At 41.1% G+C, this 21,924-nt stretch overlaps 1 long non-coding RNA gene across 4 annotated transcripts; it reads left to right on the forward strand.

Moving 5' to 3' along the window:
- Positions 1-29: 29 nt before the first annotated feature.
- Positions 30-21,918, forward strand: LOC104911538. Of its 4 annotated transcripts, XR_793982.3 has the most exons (5): positions 30-453; positions 2,121-2,314; positions 12,132-12,231; positions 19,471-19,604; positions 21,560-21,918. It is a non-coding gene; the product is annotated as an uncharacterized LOC104911538 (long non-coding RNA). The 4 variants fall into 4 exon arrangements; XR_004160157.1 differs by lacking the exons at positions 19,471-19,604; positions 21,560-21,918 and adding an exon at positions 17,197-17,508 and having other exon boundaries at positions 47-453; XR_793984.3 differs by lacking the exon at positions 21,560-21,918 and having other exon boundaries at positions 48-453; positions 19,474-20,653.
- Positions 21,919-21,924: the final 6 nt, after the last annotated feature.

The raw sequence follows: 21,924 nt of genomic DNA on the forward strand, positions 1-21,924 counted from the left end.
CTCCCCGAAACGCGGAGCGGGCGGCAGCGCGGCGGCGGTTGACAGGAACCCGGGTGTGGGGGAGCCGGGGGCGGAGCGGAGGGAGGCGCGCCGCGCCCCGCTGAGGCCGAGCGGGCGTCCCTGAGCCGGGCGCCGGCGGGGAGCGGCCCGAGGGCCGAGAGGGCGTGGGGAGCGTCTCCTGCGGGCACAGCCCTGCGGCTGGGAGAGGGAGCCGCGTTCCCCTGCCCGCCCGCTCTCACGGGGATCGGTGATGCCGGCTGGTAAACGCGCAACGATGGTTGCAAATGTGCTAAAGCTTATTCACCGCGATGGAAGCCCTCCTTCCCTCAGCCATTCCCACTTCGAGGCGGCTTTCCCTTCTCCTTCTGCAGTCGTGGAGGGTTCAGCTGCGTGCCTTTGCACGAGATGTGAGAGGTGTGCAGTCCGAACACCCGGAGGACTCTCGTACCACAGGTGGGCACCTGACGCCTCTGGTGATGTTGCGTGTCCAATGCCTTCACCAGAAGCCGTCCCTCCCTCCTCTCCGTTTCGTTCCGCTCTCAGGCAATGCGGAGAATCACAGAATCACAAGGAAGTGCTTGGTCATCGCGCTGTCCTAGCTTAGTCTGGGGGATAAAACAGCAAGGTTGAAGCCTGTATGCTAGAATTGAGCCTTCACCAGCTATGCAGTGTGCTGGCACGCACGCTGTTAACAGGCGAGGCTGCAATAAGGCGAGCATTACTCAGTTAGCTGTGCTTGTGATGGAGGAGGAAGTTTAGAAAAGCCTGTAGTGAAGATGGTGCAACCGTAGAAAAGAATGAAAATCTTTAAAATGTTATTTCCTTTCCCCATCTGTAAAGTAATCTTCTGTCTGGCAGAGACAGTCATGGGGATGTGTGGGAACTGCTGTTCCACGCAGCCTGTACCCAACGGGCACTGCAGACAGGGGCTGCTGGTAATGGAATGGCACCCAGTAAACGTGCAGGCCTCCCTTCCTCACCCAACCTGTAAGGATTTATCCAAGCACATTAAATAGGAGGGCTTTCCACAGTATGAAACTGTAAAATTAAACTTACACAATTTAAATATGTTTTCTTAAAATATTATGCTGTCAATATATCCACTCCAAAACTACTGTTCTTTTCTGGTACCCAGGCACCATTACGCTTGCAGGGGTAGATCTGTTGTATGCAGAGTATAACAATAATGAAGATTTAGGTCCCTCAGCTATGATGACAAATAACTTCATCTCTGCTGTTGATTGTTAGCAACAGTTTTAACTTGAAAAACGGGTGTCCATGGTTTAAGGACCTCTCTGAGGTACCCTGAGGCAGCCAGTCCTGGAGCAACCAGTCATGTTGGCAGCAGGGAAAGGCATCTCCTGGGTGCAGAGGTTGTTGACTGCAGGAGTGGAGTGTTGCCTTCCCCAGTGTTCTGAGCCTTCCCCTGCCTCTGACAGGCTTGGATCATTCTGTATTCATCTGCTTGTTCTTTGTACAGGGCTCCTTGTTGGTTGTCAGTCTTCACCTAAAAATTTTTGTCTGAAATCCATGAAATCCAAGAAGTAATAGTCCAGCTTCTCTGCCTACATGTATTGTCAGTGGCCAAATGCTGTAAAATTGGTTGCAAATCTAGAAGGCATTTTGTTCCTATAGCCTATGGAAATGAATTATTATAGTTCAATTACATTTAAAAGATCCATTTTAGGTTGTTGGAGAGATTTTACCTTTAAGGCAAAGCTGTTCTTCTCAGTATTGTTGACCTTGTTGCTGAAACCAAAATCACAAAGGTCGCAATGCTCTATACGTGCTGTGGTTCACTGTGCAGAAAGCATCTCTCTAAAGAGGCAGCAGTGAAGAAGCTGAGTAAGTAGAATTTCCACAAGGTATTTTGTTGCCTTCGGCTACAGTTTATTAAAAGCTACAAAGCTAAGCTTTGAAAAGAAAGACAAGTGTGATTTGTTGTTATTTGTTGATGTGAATTTGTACTTACGTAATATTCAGAGAGTGCTCATGAAGACATTAATGATTTTTGAAAGTGATTTTTTTTTTTGGTAGTTTTAATCGCAGTCATCTGAAGTGAATCTTGAAAGCGAATGACTGATTATTTTCTTGTTTACAATGCCCTGTTGTTCTTTCAGGGAACAAAAAATATTGTTTGACTGGGCTGAATAACTGACAGTAGTGCGAATTGCAAAGGGACGACATCAATACAGATTGAATATTCAGCCTGGATGCTGACATTTCTTAAAGTATGCATAATAGTTGTGAAGAACAAGCACGTCTCCAGAGACATGCTGGGATGAATCCATAAGAAGTATTACACTATGACCAGGTATGTCTTACCTATTCCTGTTTTTCTTTAGACCAAGTGAAGGTTACATTATCCATCCTCTGATGATTTTGTTGGTTATTGATAGTTGCTTCTGCAGAGATGTGCAACAATGTGACCACTGAATTCTGCATTTATTTACTACATATTCATTGTAAGTTTTTAAATACGTGCAGGGCTAAGTGTAATTTTACAAAGCAGAGTATTACGGTCTGCTACAAAGGAGACAAAAGAGTTTCCTTTCTCAGAGACAGTTTTATTTCTTTAATCTAAACTGGTTAGCATCCTGCAGCTGATGTAGGAGAGCATCTTCAATATATGTTTAAGTACACCCCTAAATTTACTTGGAACCAATAGAATTTAAAGTGTGCTATACTTGTCTGATTGGCAAATCATAAAATGGCTTGGGTTGGAAGAGACCTTTCAAGATCATTGATTCCAATCCCCTGCCATGGGCAGGGCTGCTACCCACCATGTCAGGCTGCCCAGGGCCCCAACCTGGCCTTGAGCACCTCCAGGGATGGGGCACCACAGCTTCTCTGGGCTGCTGTGCCAGGGACTCACTGCTCTCTGAGTAAAGAATTTCTGCCAAACACCTAATCTAAATCTTCCCTCTTTTAGTTTAAAGCCATTCTCCCTTGTTCTATCACTAGCAGAACACGTGAAAAATCAGTCTCCCTTATATTTATAAGCTCCCTTCAAGTACTGGAAGGACACAATGCGATCTCCCAAGGCCTTCTCTTCTCCAGCCTGGACAAGCCCAGCTCCCTCAACCTTTCTTCATAGGAAAGGTACTCCAACCCTTAATATTCACTGTGTGTGTGCAGAAGGAAACTGTGCAAGGTCTAAAGGAAAGGAGCTGGATGGCAGATATGTCACCCTCAGGGCATGCTCAGCACTCTGAGGGACATGTGGTATGAGCATGTTTGTTCCTTTGGTTTGAGCAGGATTTTTCCTTCAAGGAAAGAAATGTCTCAGTCATATTTTATTCTGGATAAAGACTATTGAGCTTAAATATATACAATTTCTCAGCCTAGGGTAGAGGTGGTCAGCAGCAGCACTTCCTCATGTGTCATTCACAGTTCTGCTCTACCTTCAATTGGCTTTTTATCCAGAGCAGTTGAGCAACAACTTCTCAAGTAGGTGGTTTGCTTTATGCTGGCTGTTTGGTTCTCGAGCAGCATGGCTGCAGGTGGGTTACCCTAAAGCAAGGAAGTATATTTCTGAGTGATGTCATAGCTAGATTGTGCATGTTGTCTCTAGGTATCTCTGAAGACATTTGTATTTGCTCTATCTTGAGTGGGAATAAGGTAAGATACTTCCATTTACTGCAGAATAAGAATGTTCATAGAGACAATTACCACAGAATAGTTAAAAGTGTAAACTGTACTCTGACTACCTTGCAATAATTAATTCAGACATACTCTTCTAAGTAAAGACTGCCAAGATGTCATCCCATTGTGTGCTCTGAGAGCCTTTCACCCTCAGGACTCGGTGCCAGTTCAGTCTTCAACCTCTGTCTGATTCCAGCCCTTAGCTGGGATTTCCACAACCATTCCATGCTGGAAAATCCTTAGCCCTCCTTAGGAGGTAATGGGCTCCATTTTAGCTGCCATCAGAGCAAGCATTCCACACCACTTACTTTGGAAAGAAATATTCCAGTTATGCGAGCATTGTATTAAACAATCTGAGTTTATGTTTTCATCATCTCACTGGCTTAATGACCTCAAAACCTACTACCATTATACCCTACCTCTTTGCAGGAAGCTCTGTTTTGTTACTTTCTCCAAGGCAGCTCTATTTTCAGTTTGATATGCCTTCAAAAGCAAAAACTTTGGAATATGTTTCTTTTATTTATGCAAACTTTTGCAATTCCCTCCATTTTTCCCTTTAAAAGCCTAGTCACTGGAGGTCTACAGAGCTCAGAAATACCCATCCACCTATGTTCCTGGGTGATGGGCTGCTATTAAAGCTGAGCAGTGTGTTCTGTGTTGGAGGAAGATACTCTTTTCTGTATTTCTCTTTCTGTAATCGTGAATAATATCTTCAGTGAAGATGATGTGTGCTTTTCAATGGAACTGCCTGTTTTGTTCTCATCCTCTGAACTGCATGAAGGGATTACTTTGGTTAGTATGAGCACATGGGGTGTAATCTGATAACTGACAGAAAAATAGGGCTCAGATAGAAAATAAAAACAGTCCATATGGGGAAGAAAATAATACTTGTCTTAGAATTGCCTCACAGTTCTAAGGATTTTTTAAAAGTTTTAATATGATGTGAGGAGTAATAGTAGCAGTAACAGTTCTCACTTGAAAGCAAGCTCCCCTACAACTACCCTCCCTCCCCACCCCCCCCCAAAAAAAAATATTTTCAGTAAGCAGAACTATACTTCCAATTCTTCAGAGTGGAAGGAGGCTGGGGGGTTTATTTAAATCCTGAAGAAATGTATTAGGTTGTATTGAGGGATGCTATGTCTAAAACAGATTAGCAGAATTACACTGAGACTACCAAGAAGATATATCATCCAGGCACATTTTAATATATATGGGAACACAAAGGAAGAGGGAAAAAACAGACCACGAATGGAAAAATCTTGTCTCAGCAGCAGGCATTTGTAGCCATCCCTGAGATGAACGGAGTGACGGGACAGGGCCATCACATGGCCCTCTGCCTGGCTGGCTAAAAATAAGCAGTGTGCACACTTCATATGCATCTCTCCCTGTGGTGAGTGGGAGGACTGGAAAATCTACACAGGAGCAGATGCTCCACCCTTGTGCTTTTCACAGCACCTGCCAGCTTCTTCTCCCTGCCCTTCTCTGAGGGAAGCTGCACTTGAGAGGAGTGCTGTGTTTGGTTCTTAACCCCTGTATGATGGCAGCAACTCTGGGGATGGAGCTGAGAATCAGTGGATCTTCTAAAATAATGTTATTTATCAGCATTTAAATTTTTTTAAGGGTAATTGACTCAGGCTTTAATGTCAAACGTCGCACTCTCAAAAATCAAACAATCAGCACAATCTCAAACAAGAATATTTTACAGATTTATTCACTCAGTAAAATAAGAAATCTGGTATCTTGTGGCTTGTTAAAGTCATTTCTCGTATTTTGTCAAGAATCTTGCCAAGATGGAGAAAACCTTCTTGCTTCCTTTCACCTCCACCACTATTCCCCCCCTTCCTTTCCTTTTCTTCCCCTGGTCAAAGAGTATCTATTGATAGTTGTCCCACTGAGGGTTGCTGAGTTTGGTTAATTTTTTTCCCCCACTTGTTTGCAAACAATGTCATTTGCCTATAAGATGATGATCTGTGGTGAAAACTTTCTGACCCATCACTGTAGGAATACAGTAAGAGTATTTTAGCCACATGTTCTGAAGGCTCTGAAGCAAATATTTTGCCTTTGAACAAACATTTGAAATGCAAGTCAGGAACATTAGGGGTTTATGCATTAGTAGGTGGATTCAGTGGCCTTGAGATAGGTTGTGAGGTTGATCTAAATCAAGTGAAACCCCTCTCCTGGCAGACATATTGTAGCAATGCAAAATAAGTATGAATGTAGGACTAAACACAGAGTCTTTCTGCAGGCTGTTTCCTCTTACTCGTTCACTTCTTCAATGTGTGAGGGACACAGACACCAGGTGCAGTGCCAGTAGGACATCTGTCATGACAGCATAAAGGGAAGCAGGGAAGGACCGCTCTGGACATTTGCTCTGCCCAGCAAATGCAGATCACTGGGTGCGTGGACTTATTTCAGTTATGCATTATAGATTTCCAAAGTATATGTTAAAGGCTTTAAGTTGTAGCCATAATAAACATTTTAAAATAAAATTTAGAAATAAACATTTTGTGGGCTCAAGTAGGCTACACTCATTTTGTGCAGTGCTGAATGCATGTAGTCTGCATGTGGGACATCAATAATTTTTTAACTTGCTTCCATAGTAATAATCATTATTATATAGTCTTGTTATGTGATTATATTCAAGAACTAAATTGCAGTTTATGCAGAAGGTCACAATTTTTTTAAATTCTCTTCTCCATTTTAATGTTTTCAGTAATTCCTTTCTTCAAATCCATTGTGTCTTTCATAGCCTTTTCTTCTCATCATTCTTATCCATCTATAAAACACGTGAAAGTCCCTAATTTTCTCATTCACAAAGTCACTGAGCCAGTGATGTCCTGGATTTCTCATACCATCTTTGCATTGTGATAAAGTTCTTCCTATTTCCCTATGTTTTGGAGCCCTCAAATCCTCTTCCTAACATTTGTGCAGATTGCCACACTGCTCTTCCCTTCATGCTTGTGTCAGATGGAGTCTACTGTCCAAGCAATTGCTCTCATCTCCACTCTGAGGCCACTGTCCTTCCTAATTTTGAGGGAACCCTTAACTAATAAGAAAAGGAAGCACTCATTCAGATGAATGGTAGGCTTCCCAAAACCTCTGTGCAGTACCTGTTAGTGAGAGTGACTCACAGTAACAACTCTGCATTGTGGAACAGAGCCAGAGACAGAAAGGTGTTCTGGCTAGCTTGGCAAAGTGGACTGTATAGGGGAAAGATAGACTGTTTTTTGGTGGTGGTGGTGATGTTTTTTTCAAATAACATTTAGAAAAGATAGAACCATTGTCAGGTGGTGAGCCAATCTTCATTTCCTATTGCTTTAATTGCATTTCTTCTCTCATTTGGCATCTGTTAGGAATGATGTGATGACGATACCACTGTGTGCCATCGCTATATTAAGGTGTTTCTTCCAAAATGATAAGAAGTGATGTCATTCCCATAATAGAATCGTCACTGAGCTTTAGAATCGTTTTGGTGACTCAGGGCAAAGCATTCCAGCAAAGCTGTCAGCTCAGACTCAGCGAAGAATCTGGCAAATAACAACCACAATCTTTTCAGTTCATGTGCCAGAGATTAATATAGAAACATGAAGAATTTGAAATATATGAATAAATCGGGATCTGTACTGTGGAAATTCTGCATTCCAGAGGGACAAATCAGAACAGGGGCAGTGAGGAGGAAGGCAGTGTGATGATCCACAGGACTGGAGAAGTGTGGCACACAGTGAGGAGTGTAGATATGCCACACACTGAAATACGGTACAGAAATGACTGAGCTAACTGCCACTGAGCTGATCCAAAAATGAATCAGTACAGTGACGATAGCTTGGTGTCGAATGTTGAGGAAAACTGGCTGCCTTGGTGACAGGGCTTATCAGCTTGAGAGGAATGTACCAGCACATCTATATGGTGCCTAGTCCCAGGGGCATTCTGGCAGGCTGTCCCAGTCTTCTTGGACTTCTTCACATTGCCTACCATGCTGTAAGACAGGTGTGCCACAAAAGAGTTCAACTTGATTAGCCAGGCAGAATGGATATTAACAGAATAAACAATTTCTTTCTTTCAATATACCACTAATGAGATAAAAGCTCTGTTTAATTTAAGGAACAGTTCTGGTAAGAGAGCATGAGTGATAGACTGACTAGGAATGCACTGAGCCTAGAAATCAGAAATAATTTTCTACAAGGGCAGGGATGCTTTGGGACTGCCATCTGATTGAGTAGCTATTAAAGGGAATTTGGTCCATTTCTGAAAAGGGCTGAGTGTTACGACTGCACGCGTTAGAGTGCATCATCGCAGTGCTTCTGGAGTTCCTTTCTGTTCCGATGCCCTTGAATTCCACAGTGCTGTTCAAGTGGCAGTCAACAATAAATTCAGCCAGATGAAATATTGAGCTAACCTAGTACCCTGTTTGAACAAGTGGATTCTTACTTCGTAAAATGAGCTAAAATTGTTAGGAGGCCATCATGCTCACACTGATTTTTTTCCATCATGTTCTAGCATTGAAGTCAAGAATTTTTTGACTCACGTATGGTTTGTCCTTCACAGTATGTAATGGAAATGAGCTCCATTTATTATTACAACCAAATATTCATGTCTTCCAATGTTTTTATTTTGAAAGCTAGAGAATAATTGTTCCCAGCTCACCTTTTCCATGAAATCCATGGTTTAATACACCTTTGTTACGTCCATCCTGGGATATTTTTCTAATTCTACCACAGCTTTTGTGATAATGGAAGGGCCCAAACTGCATATATTATTGATAACGAGGCTGTAGCCTGAATGTATACAGACTTCTTCTTTTTAATAATTCCTAAAATCCTGTTTGCCTTTTTAAGCACTGAAACATTTCTGGATTTCTTTTCTGGTGGTGCTGACTAGCAGCACATGTATATGCATATAACTGTGTTTTCCCTTCCTCCCTTCTTGTGTTACAGTTATTGACACTGAATGGCCTCTGGCATTTTATCACCATTCAGTATTGAACCATCCTCTGAAGCTTTTCACAGCCAGCTTTAGATTTCCTCAGCCTGATAATTTTGTGTCATCTGAATTTGTTTTTTTTATTATTATTATCTATCTACTTTTAATTTATGAATACATTTAAGAGTCCAGATCTCTCACAGCTAAGCCAACGTTGCTGAATCTTGATGCTTTCCTAATGTGAATATTTCTCTGAGGAGAAAAATACAGGGAATATAAAATCTGACCCATTACAATTGGTCTCTTCCTTTTTTAGTTCTCTCAAAATAATTTTTTACTGTTTTAGTTTATTTTTTTACTTATTGCATAAGTAGATGCCTTTTAAATTCCTTTTCAGGGTGTAGTTCTGCTTTTCAAAGACACACAGGGTAATGGGAAAACAAGACAACAGAAATTCACCAGTATTTCATGATTTAGTTATCACATGTTGAGTTTAATGTCTCTAATTAACATTTTTATTTCATCTCAGTATGAGATTCTGGCACATACAGACAATTGAGAGCGATTGTCAGGCACGAGTATATAAAAACTTAATTTTTTTTTGAATGCTGGCATGTAAAGTTCTCTTTGGTTGTCTGGCTACAATCTCCTATTGGCTTAATCCAGTATGCTTACTTATTAAGCTATGAATACCTGCAAATCCTTTAAAGGATTAACTGTATCTAGATGCAAAGCTTTCAAGGCAGTTAAAAATAACTTCAAACTGATGTTACTGACACACTAAAAATTGGACCTACTCTACACTTTATGCTGTGTTTGCTGCTGCTTTGCCAGATGAAATAACATCTGGAGCTGCTTATAACTTTTAGGGAGCTCTGAGTTGACCAAGTGCTCTTGAAACCCTCTCTGCAACTAGCAGTCACTTTCTGTTACAGCCTGCAGGGAAGCAGTGTTTGTTTGCCTCATGAAAAATGCCAGTGGCCGAGGACATACAAGGCAAAAAAAGAAATTCAGTTTTATTCCCATGCGTGAAACAAAGGTGCCCTGCTCTGTAGGAAAGGCCAGGACTTACTCAAGGTGATTTAACTAATTACTGCAGTGCAGTCTTTTGTCTATAATGTGTCCTTTGCTAGCTGCTATCACTGTTCTCAGATGTGGACCTTTTTCAAATTTGTAGTTATTGTCATATTCTAATGCAGTATGAGTGTGTATTCTGGATGCTGCTAGGTGTTAGGAGCCAAGCAGACTGGATCCACTACAGTGGAAGACTTGTAAGGAGTGCAGAGTTTCTCTTGGTACTCCAGAGAGCGCATGGCAAAGCAGTACATTGCCTCTATGTCCTGTGATTCCCATGGATCATCTGGGAGGAGGAGTTGGCCATCACCTTCTTCACAAATCAGAAATATTAAACTGTGAAATATATGACTGTGGAAACTTTGAGACAAGGCTTTCCAGGAAAGTGTTACAGGAAAGCAATGTTTGTGACACTTCTGTTTCCCTGGGCAGCTGCTTGAGGCCTAGTTTCAGGTCATCAGATATCCTTTTCTTCATCACCTGGAACCAGGGCTAGCACTGTCACACAGCAAAGACACATAAGCCAAATAACTCCACAACTTGACTTGATATGTATACACCAACAAAACAAAAGGCTGCTTTTCACAGAAGATAAGATTTCTCTATTTCAAAAATGTTGAACTCAAACTATGTTAAAAGTTTTAACTCAGATAGGAGTGGAAGCATCCTTTTTTTGCCAAAATGAAATAAGACATGCTTATCTTGGTGAGAGATAGAACTTACTCTTGAAAAAATTGCCAGGCTGCTACTCTGCTTAAGTTTAAGCATTCCTACCAAAGACACCATGTGTCACATTCTTAAACCAAGACACTTTCTCCCTTGTGCTAACAGCAGATCCCTAAGATCTCTTGCCATCACAGTATGGCTCACGTAATTGTCTTTTGTCACATATTTTCTCTCTGATGTCTTGTACTGGTACAAGGATCTAGCTCAGACTCAATAAGCAGTATAACCCCATAAAAATTAGTATATGTTTCTTCTTGTCTAAAATACTTCTGGAGTCTGAATAAAGTTTGTACTGAGCCAACTTTACACTAAACTGAGTCAGATTGTATTATCCATTCAACTCCTTCTAGCAAAATGATACCAACAAAGCTTGGGAGAGTGATAATAAGAATGAGAAGAAATGATTTCAAGTTGCACCAGAGGAGGTTCAGGTTGGATATTAGGAGGAATTTCTTCTCAGAAAGAGCAGTGAGGCAGTGGCACAGGCTGCCCAGGGAGGTGGTGCAGTCACCATCCCTGGAGGTGTTGAACAACCATGTGGACGTGGCACTGAGGGACGTGGTCAGTGGGCATGGTATGGGTGGGTTAGCAGTTGGACTAGGTGATATTAGAGGTCTCTTCCAACCTTAATGATTGTCTGATAACATTTTTAATCAATTTTTGCTGTCAATGGCCTTTGCCTTCCTGAAGAAGTGCCATGTTAAGCAAATACTTTGCTTGTGGGATTTCATCAATGTCTCTTCAGAGTAGCTGCAGAATTGCTACAGTGCTCACTACTGCACTATACAGGCAACAGCTGTCAACAACTGAGCTATCAGGTAGATTGTACGGTCTATCTATTTCAATGCCAGTTTTTCTAATTAGATGTTTGTTCCTTAATACGTATTTTTATTTGAACTTGATTAAATTTTACTCAGTGTGAAGGGAGAAAATTGACTTTTATAGAACGCATTTGCTAATACAATTATTTGGTACTGTAATATGAATAGCAACACTCATTTTCATGAGAAAATAAGAAATGCTGTGGAACCCAAGCCCGTCAGACTTCCATCAGAAGCTTACTGGTTCCCTGCCAACTTGCCTGGCAGGCTGTCTGTCCTCCCAAACACTGCGGCTGCCTCCATGCCAGGGACAGCAGCACTGCCAGGACTGCGGCTGCGTGGCAGGAGGCCAGAGGGACTGCCTCTCCACCCAAAAGTACCACCCAAAGGGCCCCCAAAGGATGACGTGACATGCTATTCCACACAGACAGCCTCCAGGCACGCTGCTGGGCCAAGGAGCTTTCAAATCTGGAAATGTCTTACCTTGTGCCAGCTTTTAGTAGTTTTCTGAGAAATTCTTTTATCAGCGGACATCCGTTCCTGTCAGTCAGGATGATTTTTGTATTTGAAAGGAGGGATGTACGCATTTAAGGCATCACTCTCCAGCAGTCTTGCTTCAAAGGAACAGGTAGAAATGACACAAAATGCAATTGTGTGTGTCTAGAGGAATGTTACTTTTTAAATCAGAACATGGCTTCTGACAGAGCATTAGATTTTGCCTGGGTTTTGGGTTTTCTTTTCATCTTAGCAGACGTTCTTGGTCCTCCTACAAATCTGAATTTAGGTTCACCCAGACCTCAGCAGTGTCATATGGACTAGCATGCACTTTTTAACCAGTTAGCAATTCTTGGTATTCGATACACCCTCAGCATTAATAATCTACTGTGGAAGGACTGTAATAATAAATAAAAACTGATCTTGATAGATTTTCTCCTATCTTTTCAGGGCCAAGAACAGGACAACTTAATAGCACAAAGCAGTGCTAGTGAAATTGGGGCTGTAACTCTTCATGCTTGTACAAAAGCACTAACCATTGCTACACCAGGTAATAATAAAATCACACAAAACAGTTTTGCTTTCTTTTTTTTTCTGTTTTTTTTTTCTTCAATGGTTTGCTACATTGAAATGTTAGAAAATATGCCTTTCTTAAAAGAGTTTGCTCCACAAATAGATTAATTCCATAGTAGTAGGGGTGGTTGGAGAAGAACTTTCTTCTGCTCCAGATAATATATGTAGAGTGCTACCAGATGCCATATAAATATAAAAGTCTCTCCATTGTATTGAATCTAAACAATGATATTGAAAGAGACACAAAATTAATGTAGCAAAGCAAGTGTGATAAAGAAAATATTTTTAAAAGCTGTTGTCTGGAGGCAATAAGTTTTTTATAATTACCGTCAAAGAAATGTAATAAAGAATTTTTGATTAACATAATACACTAGACCATAAGATAAGTGATGCTTCATCTAATTAATCTGTGAAATAGAAACAATGATACTCCAGTTTGGTAATAATTTACTTCATGGCTTGTCCTTAGAGTTAGCATAGTTCCTTTCCTGAAGTTAGTCATCAGGTAGAATAATGGGTTTGGGATATAGGTGAATAATCTTTTTGCTTTTACGATGTTATCCACGTTAAAGAGCTGAAGAATCAAACCCTGCCTTCACAGGTGGGGCCAATGGCTTATCTAAAGCAATACAGTATGAAGGTTGGAAGCACTGTAATTTGAAAGATATATTATTAGCTCTCCTGTTTCTCAGCTAAATGTGATATGGTGGATTGGAGAGGGCTGACCTTGTTGTGCATTTAGCAGATGCTTTCAGTGAGCTGTCCAAAATGAAACCAAATTCAATTGATTTGTGTCTGTGTTATGCCAGCCTTATGTGTATTGGAAACATTGGAGCTATGCTAATAACAAAATCAGAACAAAGTAAAGATAAATCATACTAACTGATTCTTGCTGAATGAACAAGCCGCTTCTTACTGATCTAGTTCATTTTGCACTCGTCAGTATCAAAATGTTGCTAGTATGTTTCTCACAAACCTACATGCCTCAACATTCACAGACTAAAAGTAGTTGTATGGTTGCTCACTGCCTGCAGACTTAATAGCATATCAGATTATGATAGTCATATTTTCAGCTACACGCTGGCATAGCTCCAACTGCATAGCTGTTGACTTCGCAAGGATTGAGATACAAACTTAAAGTTAAGCATAGGCTTAAGTTCTTCTTTAGTTTCTCTCTCTCTCTTCTTCCTCTTGATATCGTGTACGTATCCATGTATATTTATCCATTCTCAAAGGCAATGTATCAGCCTCTCACCTAGCCAAAATGTCTATAATCAGATGGACTGCATTTCAGAATAAATGCTTCCTAGTGAATCTTCCCCCAGTTTCATGATGTTTGTGGTAGATACAAATGAAGTCCTCTTTGTCTGGGGCTTTTGTTTTAAATCCCTTCATATTTATTGCAGTTATGGATGCCTGTTTTTCATTATGCTTTAAGAAGTTTACAGTAAATATTGCTAGCTGCAATTAAGATTTTTAAAGTTAATTACGTAAGAGCTGTTTTATAGCCTGAGAATAAGTTTCATCTCCTATACAAAACATAAACGTTGTTGCACAAAGAAGGAAATACTAAAATTATGACTGTAGGCTGTGACTTTAATAAACAGTATAGGTTTGCTTAATACTTAATAAATTAAGAGAAATTACTGAAAGTATAACGTCGTATTCCTGTGATATATTTGTCTTTTGCAAAATAGCATTAATTGACAGTAATACTTACTCGGGCATTCATGCCTGACCAAATGAACAAGTGTGTTATTAGGCTGTCTAGAGAGTCACGGGTGTATGCAAATAAAAAGATTCATAAATGCTCTAATTATCTTGACAAATCAGAGAACTAATTGGAAATATTAGGATGGATTAGAATAAAATATAAATTTTAATCATATTTCCTATTTTTTTTTTCATAAGAAGGCTTATGGCATGTCCATATGTCTCTTGTGTATGCCTTTATCTTTTTATCTGTACACTTTTAGTATTCACTAGATGTACTGGGGTTTCTCCTGACGTATGTGTCCTGTAAAGCAAGGGACAACAGAATCAAGAAATAAACATCTGACCGTGTCACAAATCCAATTAGCTCTGACAAGGCCAGTAAAGTCAAGTCAATAACAAGTCTGGAAGCAGCTTTGTATTTCAGATCATACTGGAAATGGTAGGACACCAGCTGGACAAAGCAAAACCACTCCAGGCACCTGAATTTTCTGCATCCAAGAAGACCAACTTATAGCCTGGCGAGATCACAAGCGCTGTAGCATTTTCAAGTGTCAGATCTCATCTCTTCAATGTTTCTAAGTAGCAGAGAGGAGGATGGAAGCAGTCCCCTCACTGAATATAAAATGTGTGCTAATGTCATTGCAAGGTAATGCAGTGAAGCAGAAACCACAGCAAACATTGCACAGCCTCTCCTCGTTGCCACCACCATGTCTGGGTATGGCAGTACCCTCATTTCAGTGCAGCATTCTTCAGGCAGAAATTCTGATGAAATTCTGGCAATTGTCTAATCCCAGGGTCTATGCATGTTAAATGCAGCTTTCCTTATTCCAGTTGTTGTATTTTTGTCCCATTTAGTGAAACTGAGCCACCGATCCGCTGTACTCATTCCTGGCTGAGATTTAAAAAACATCAGTGAATTTTTCATCTTGAGTGTAGCAGTGTCAGTCTGGTGATACTCCTTTGATGCTGGCCAGATTACTTTGGATTTTATCTGAGACAAGAATCCATTCCCTGACTTCCTGACTAGAGATCTAAATTCTTCATTGTTTCTGCATAGAAGTAAACTACATAGGCCACTTAGTTTCTTTATGTAAATCAGTTAATGCTGTATTACACTTGGAAGTTCTGCAGCTTTCTCACTCAAACCTAATTCATAGTCATGTAGTATGCTCAACTAAAATGCTCTCTTCCCATATACAATTGAGTAATGTAACAAATAATAAGGACCCATCAAGTATAATGCAACATTCACCATTATTACTGTTGACTGTTGATATTTGCAGCTCATCATAACCTACTTTTGTAGAATAGTCAAACATATGGTTCATCAGCAACAATACGGGCCTAAAACTGTCACACAGAGCTACTTCAACTTTGGGATGTCAGAAGGGATCTTTCTTTGGAAGCAGTGTGCTAACCAGGGTTAGCTCACATCTTGCAGCCACTCTGCAGCTGAGTTGCATTGGAAATTTCCCAGCATTTTTCTTATATTTCTATTTGAGTGAAATTTAAATTATATTCATTTCAGCATTTTATTTTATTTTTTTCCGAAGGGAGATTTTTCAGACTTAAAATGGGATTTCTGGTCTGGAAATAAGAAACAAATACAGCAACACAGTGATTAGGTTATTACATTATTGAATTTGGAATAGGAAGCTGAAATTGTTTCCCCTGTGTCCTAATTCTGTGTTTCTTGCCCATAGAGTACATGTTTTGTATGCACTGCATCTTTTGAATATTTTCCTCTGAGTTTTATTCCCACATAGAGGACAAAAAGAATCAATACCTCCCATGTTCTGCAGCACTGTAGTGCCTGATTTCTGGCTAATTGTGTTGGTCTCATCTTTCTTGACAATGAGAATTTAATGTGGGGTGAAATGGGTACATTTGTTTTAGTTGTCAGGATGGTCTCAGAGGTCACAAAAAAGAGCAAGGAAAAAAATAATGTGCAAGATGGCCTCTACAGATAATTACAAATTAAACATCTTGTCATGCTTTTACATTTTCCTAACTGCATTGAAACCTGATCTTTTTGCTACAACTTTGGACACAAATAAAACTTAGCAAATGGATACAGACAGTGCGTGCAGTGCAGGCATATGCTGGCATATGACTTCCATATGTCAGTCCACAGAGATTCTACAGCTCCTGAGACTGTTTTGTTCTTTAAATAGCTTTCCATCCTTTTAACATTTTTCCATTCTCATTATGTTCTTTCTTCCTTCCTTTAACGCCACATTCATTTTTAAGTTATTTGGATTTGGCAGAAAGGACTGAGGGGAAGAAGGTAAAACAGTTTTCAGAGATTTCTACTGTAGACAAATATATCTGGAACCCAAAAGACTGAGGTGAACTGTTGAAATAAAATAAATCCTGCATTAATCTTAGTAAGTAAATAAATAATTAAATCGACTGAGATTTTAGTCCTGAATTTATCCAGGGTCCTATACAGTATTTTACTTGGAAGTTAAATTTAATCAGTTTTTGATTATTCATTGTTAATTAATTTACTCAGCAAGTTAAAATCTAATCTGAAAAAGATAAAGCCTTTGTATTTAATAGCATATCATCAAATCCCAAAGTTTCATTTTGAACTGGAAGCAGCCTGAGCCTTACTGTCTTACACAGAGTTTAATCAGAGAACCAGGGGAGCTGCCAACAGTGTGTTTCCTGTTGGTTTTCACAACAAAAAATTGATATCTTCATTCATGTGATGTGCAGATGCGCAGTATGAAAGCACTGAGATGTGAGTTGCACAGAGACCTGCTGTTTTAGGCAAAGAACGGATAAACAAACCTTGTATTGTCTCTTCAAAAGATAACTCCACCGAAGCAGTCCAACATCTTTAGGAAAACTGTGTGAATATGAAATGTACTCAGCCTTACATTCTTCAGTTTATAAAAGCTTTGGAAGAAAAAAATACTTCAAATTAACTTAAGTCCCCTGAAAACTTTTAACTAAGAGCAAGCATAATGAGAACATACACAAAGGAATTACTCACTATGTCAATGTACAAAAACTGAATTGAACCCATTCTTAGTCTTTTTCAACAACTCATAGTGTTAATCAGCAAAATGCTTCACTTGTACCTTTAAAGAGAAAAAGAACTGCCTGGAATGTCTCAGGAAAGAAGATCTCTTCCTGCTATCCGGAGAAATGCTGAGAATAATAACTATAAAAAAAACACGCAATTAGTAAGAATTTATGTATCTTTTCTGATGTATAGATTTTTTCTGCCTGGATTTCTCACCAAACACCAGCTTCCTAACGGTTGCAATACCAAGGGCATTGAGTGTTGGGCTTCCTGCAGTCTGCATGTTAGCATACGGTGACACAAGATGAGTGCTTAAGGCTGGACTGAAGAGCCAGTGTTTGCTCCAAGCCTCAGAGTCAACACAGAGCACATTTGCTTTCTACGTCTTGAGGTCAAAGTACTCTGTGATGTGAAAGGGCATAAAGCAGTGCTTGATGTGTTGGGCCTAAACACATACATCAAGCAGACATCTTACTGTGGTGAATAAATCAGTTTGGTTCAGAATCCTTCTGTTGAAATAAAGTCTCTTCTGTCAATTTGAGGCTTGAAGAGGACACCAAACTTTCACCAGCTTTAGGCTAGCCTCCTCTACAGGAAAGTGAAGAACCCAAAATGCAGGGTTTCCCTTCCTTGACCTTGACATTGATTTTTAGAGAATTCTAACTGGATGCACAGATTTCTTCTGGATGACACCAGAAAGGGGAAAAGTTGTGGAATTCTATTAAAAAATGTGTTCTTTATCATAGAAAAGTCTGAGAACATAACACAATTCAGGTGATCCCAAGATTTAAACCCATTAATAGAAAAAGATAGTGAAGCTATCATGAAAGACAGGTGGAGATAAAACATATAACAGTACCATAAGCAAGCAGAATCAGAGCAGATATAATGAAGTAGAGGAGTTAGGTGATGCCACAGGGGAATTAATTATGAGGTGCTGTATGCTTTGAGGGGAAAAAATGAGAACATCTTTTCAAAAGGGGAATCACAGAAATGTATTGAGGCTGTGGTGGCACCAGCTCTCTAACTGCCTCCAACTCCATTGATCTGTTTCCCCATGGTATCCTGGCTCCCAGGGGCTCTGTACCCCTGCTCCATCACACCCCCAGCGATGGTGAAGTCCCATCTGACTCCACTCATCTTCCAGGCCCTTCATCCACGTGGGAAATGTTGCTGGGAAGATGTCCTGCCTCTCCTTGTGTCTGTTGAAGAATGTGTTGGAAGGGCTTACTCGAGGTGTTTGTCTTGCACTGCTGCTGTGGCTGCAGGGTGAATCCACCATTCCTCCCTCACAGCACCACCATTGCAAGTTCCAGTGTCAGCAAGGAGCAGCACCAGAAATAATACAGTGGAGTCTGTCACAGACAGCAGGACTGAGAAAAGTTAGCTGGCTTCCACCTGTGAGGACATTGGAGCCTGGTGTGGAACAGACCTGCATGAGACAGATCCAAGCAGAACATGCTGCTTCCCAGCAGTCCCACAGCTGGGGATGCGATGTCTGGTGTGAGGGCTTTGCCCCACGAAGTTCCAAAATGTGTAATGGTACGGGGCCAGTTCCCACCCGACCCAAACCAACCTGTGTGAGTGTGCCAGGGGCGTGAAGGACCTCAGCACAGCTTCTTACAGCCATCAAGCCTGCTCCTGTTTCTCCAAGTGGGTTGTTAAAGTAGACACAGCCCATCCTGGCTTATTACCTGCCTGCAGACAGAATAAAAATGGCAAGTCTGCAATACGCCATCATTTTCCAGGAAAACATATTCCATAGCACTCTGAAGACGCAAATACTGTATTGAAATGAGAGATATTTTATTGGCTTTGATGGACAGATTCGGAAAAAGAGGATTACCAAACTGAGACTAATAACTGCATTCAATGTACTTACATTTACACACTTTACATTTTAAATAAGAACTCAATCTGCAGGGGGAAATGCAGTCCCGGAACGTGCCTTGTTTTATTGCATAGTGCCACCTAGGGGGTGGACGCTTCTAAGGTTTAGAGGGGCAAGAGGTACGAAGTCCTATTAGTAGCAGGATAGGCGTTAACCTAATCACCTGTAATTTGGAACTTAGCAAGAAAAGTAAAGTGCTGCCAAGATTTCTATACTGCTGTATCTGGCCAAAGAATTGTAGTTTTTACAGTTCCCTTTGGAGCTGGCTCTACTCTTACCTTTCTTTGCAGCCCAGCAGTGATGGAGGATGTTGTAGATCCTGATTTTCTCCCCTATGAACCAGGTTTTGCTTGTGTGTGATCAGCAGGGATGTTATCTGCTGCTGCAAGGCTGGGGATGGGATTGCTGTCTTGCTGGTTTTGAGTATGCAAGGACTTAAAAGAAAGCCTTGAATGAACTGTGATGATTTATTTCCTAAAAAATGAAAACCCCAAAATGGGAGTTTTAAATATTTTTTTTTAACACGCTTTTTATTCTCTCAAAGGACAGTTGATTTTATTCTTTATCTTCTTCAGCAGGTGGCGTACCTGCCTTGCTGGAACCAGATGCATGTTCTACTGTCTGCTCACTTGCCGAGATCTTCAGGCAGAATAATGCAAACTGTACATATGTGTACTCAAGAACTTCTTTCCCTCATCCTTGGAAGAAGGTAGTGATGTTATTGCTATATTAATTTTTCAAGAAAAATATCAGCAACATTTCTGATTGTATGACCGTACGCTTGGACTGCACAAAGGGCATGTTGCTTCATTAGCTCTCACACACATAACCATAAGATTTGATTAGTAATAAGAAGGAGGAAAAAAATACATTTTATTCATGACAAGTTCCTTTTTTAAAATAATCTATACTGGAGGAAAAAAAAAAAAAGGAGGGGGGGGACTAGCCAAGAAAGGGGATAAATATTTTCATTTTAGAAACATAAGCCGCAGACATGACAAACGATTGCTGTAAGTATCCCTCAGGTAAACAAGCCCTGCAGTACATTGACAGCATGAGGGATGAAGTAAACTACATGATGTCCTCCTGATGTCATGATGGAGAAGAGATGCAAAGCTGGGTACCAGTGCTGCCATACTTCAGGCTGAATGAGTTCTGACAGGACTGTCAAAGCAAAAGTATAGCAGGGAGCAGTACATTCACAGTGGTGCCTCTCTGTGTCAGTGCAAAACACTCTGTAACTACCAGGCTGTTTTAGCACTGGCAAAAACACTGTAGCTAATCTAAAGAGGGGCAGGAGCCTCTCTCCACATCAGACATTCCTGCTGTCGGGGTGGGTTTGGGGCAGCTTTATTGCTCTGGTAGAAGTCAGTCAGAATACAGTTATGCTGGTAAGCAAAGTGCTTTTACTTGTATAGGTTCTATTGCTTATCAAACATACCAGCATAAATCATTAATGACACTAGTAAATACATACACACATTAGGAGGGCTTGCTGTTACAACTTTATTGGCAGATGTTCTTAACACAGACATGGGCTGACAGCCTGGGTCAGCAGCTGTTTCTCACAAAAGAAATACAACAAATTCAGAGGCTTGGAATAAAGTATTTAAGTATAGGGACTGTAGGATTTTCTCACATATATGCATGTATGTCCAAAAGAAAGCCTGACAATCCAGGTAAACTGAAGAGGAACTGTAGACGTGATTAATAGAAGTCATTAAGCACAGGTTGGAATATTCAGAATTACGAAAAGAAAATCACTGTACTCTTGAAATTGTTCAACTAGTGTTGTCAAAAATGCGTCATTTTATGCAGCTTGGCTCATAAAAAGCTCTCATGGTTTGAAGGCATTTAGAGCCAGTGGGGTTGTGAGCATGTTTAATTCTTTCTAACTCTATCCCTTTGTCAAACAAAGTATCACCTTTCCTTGCAAACCTTCCTCTGCGTTATGTCAAAGAGTAGCATTAGGGAAAACAGAGTAGCTGGATGCCTGCGTCAGGAATAGAGCAGCCAGCAGGAGCAAGGAGGTGATTGTCCCTCTGTGCTTGACACTGGTGAGGCTGCACTTTGAATGCCGTGTTCGGTTTTGGGTCCCTCACTGCAAGAAGGACATCGAGACCCTGGAGTGTGTCCAGAAATGAGCAACAAAGCTGTGAGGGGTCTGGAGTACAAGTCTGATGGGGAGGGCTGAGGGAGCTGGGATTGATCAGTCTGGAGAAGAGGAGGCTCAGGGGAGACCTGATCGCTCTCTACAGCTGCCTGAAAGGAGGCTGTGGTGAGGTGGGGGTCGGCCTCTGCTCCCAGGTAACAGCGATAGGATGAGGGGGAATGGCCTCAAGTTGTGGCACTGAGGGATGTGGTCAGTGGGCATGGTGGGGATGGGCTGGCGGTTGCACTAGGTGATCTTAGCAGTCTGTCCAATGTTAGTGATTCTGTGATTCTGGCAGGAAATCCTTCTTCTACTAAACTGGTTCTGTTTTCCACTTTCCTAAGGATAAGTTTCATCCTCAAATCTTTACTGAATGTTCAACAGGCATGTAAGAAGTGCAGTTTGCTTTAGATTGCCTGGTCTGTCTTCGCAAATGTTGATAGCTGGCAACAATGTCAAAATCATATAAGGTAGAATCTAGTGATCAGAATTGGGTATATCTGCACTTATAGTTACGAGCAGAAAAGTGACTCAACATGAATGAGGAAGGAGGGAAAGTCCTGGAGAACCAGACCCGGAGAAACAACACAAAAAAGTATTCCTATGTTAACAGACAGCAAAGTTCTAAAGGCAACATCTGACAGGAACTGCAGTGTGCTGGTGCAGCACGGGGAGCCCACTGATGGGAGCTCACATCCTCAGAAGGGAACCGACGCCACTGCTCTCGGCAGCCAGGCTCCTCATGCTGCTGAAGGGAAAATCCCCTTCCGGTGTGAGATCGCAGCGCAGCCCGGCACTCCCGGACGCCGACTGAGGCCAGCAACATGGCGGCCCGGGGACGCACCGAGGTGGCGGGGCGCATGCGCACGGCGCCCCT

This window comes from Meleagris gallopavo, chromosome 6 (genome assembly GCF_000146605.3).
Source record: "Meleagris gallopavo isolate NT-WF06-2002-E0010 breed Aviagen turkey brand Nicholas breeding stock chromosome 6, Turkey_5.1, whole genome shotgun sequence".
Taxonomy (NCBI): domain Eukaryota; kingdom Metazoa; phylum Chordata; class Aves; order Galliformes; family Phasianidae; genus Meleagris; species Meleagris gallopavo.